Raw genomic sequence first — 1675 nt, forward strand, 5'->3', positions numbered from 1 at the left:
GTGTTCATGCCCGCCCGCCCCTCGCCGCCCCTCTGTTTGAGCACACCGCGTGCAAACACCCGCGCCCGCCAGGGCCCTCTCCGCCGGGGTGGCGCCTCAAGAGCGGGCGGACGCCTGTGTCTATTTGCCGATCGAAGATCGATTTCCTCTGCAAATGAAATGTCACATCCAGGAAACGCAGGCGCAGGGGAGGGGAGGCGACCTTGACACGCCGCCTGGCCGCCCGCCCGCCCTCCTCCAGGGCGGCCCAGGGCTCCTCGGGCCCCAACAGCAGGCGTGAGGCGGGGACAGGACGCTGGCGGGCAGGCAAGGCCCAGCTGCGAGCCCAGGGCCGGCCCCGCTGCCCCGCCGCAGTCTTGCTGGCCCCAGGGAGGACGTGGCCGAGGCACAGGAGAGCAGCTTCCCCTGGAGCCGGCGGGGAGGGGCCGGAGGGGCCAGAGCCGCCCGCGAGGCCTGTCCAGGGAGCACAGGCCCCTCGGCCCCCGGATAACCCCACTTCTGACGTGGACAGTGGCCGGCGGTCCCCACCTCCATAAACTAGACTCAAACTGGCCTTTGTGGGGTCCGTGCTCACAGGGCGGGGTCCTGGCCGGCTGCGGGCGAGGCCCTCTGGGGCCTGATACTCTCCACCCCGAGCCTTGGCCTCCAGCCGGCTCAGGCCTCCTCCCACTGCCCGGGCAGCCTGGACACTCGCCCGCGTCACCCATCTCGCAGGGGTAGGGGGCCTAGCAGTGTCTGGGGGTCTGTTTGCCCCAAAGGGAGCCGAGGGGCAGGCACCGGGCAGCCATGGCAGGACTGGCCGCGAGTCCGCGCCAGGCCTGATGCCTGGGTGTCCCGTCCACCCTCAGGCAGGCCGTGCTGCGCCTGGACCCGGGGGAACCGGGCCTCTGGGGCACAGCGAAGAAGACCCCACCCGGCCCCGCCCGGGGGAGAGACAGGAGCCTGGCGGAGGGGGCAGCCACAGGTCTCCGGACAGCTGGTGCCTGGGGCGAGAGCGGGAAGGAGACAGACACCCGGGCCGCGGGGTCCCGGCCATCAGAGCCCCCTGTGCACTAGGGCTGGGCCCGTCTGCGCCCGCCCTGCGCAGGGGCGGCGACACCGAGCGGGAGGGGCCCAGGACCCTCCATGGGGCCTCAGCTGCGGGGACTGTTCCCAGGGCGGGCGTCCGGCCGGCCGTGGCCCCGCTGTCAGCGAGCCCTTCGGCCCACGGCGGAGACTGACGGGCCTCGGCTCCGCCCCCGGCCCGGCCTGCCCACCTCCGTGGCCCTGTGGCGGTGGGGGGGGGGCCCAGCCCCTGCAGGCGCCCGGCAGGGCTGACGCCTCTGTCCTCGGCGTGTCCGTGTCCTCACACGGGGCCCATCTCCTCCTGGGACGGGGACGGGCTGCGTCACCCCACCTCCCAGTTCAGCCCCCCCCCCCAGATCCTGGGTTAGGGCTTCGGGGTGAACCAGAGGCGACCGGGCGGCACCCGGCTCCTGACACCTGTGGGCGGGGCCCCTCTGCCGGGGCGGCCTCCGCTGGACAGGGCGGTCGGTCCTGCAGCTGGTGGGCTGGGAGAGCTGGACCTAGGGTGGGGCCCACAGAGCTGCCGGGGCGCCCCCAGGCGGCCGCCCAAGCGAGGCCCGGCCAGAGCCAGCGCGAGGGCCTCTGGTCAGCTGTGACCGCCCAGCCCGAC

This window comes from Condylura cristata, unplaced genomic scaffold (genome assembly GCF_000260355.1).
Source record: "Condylura cristata isolate star-nosed mole 26May11 unplaced genomic scaffold, ConCri1.0 scaffold00008, whole genome shotgun sequence".
In the NCBI taxonomy this organism is placed as follows: domain Eukaryota; kingdom Metazoa; phylum Chordata; class Mammalia; order Eulipotyphla; family Talpidae; genus Condylura; species Condylura cristata.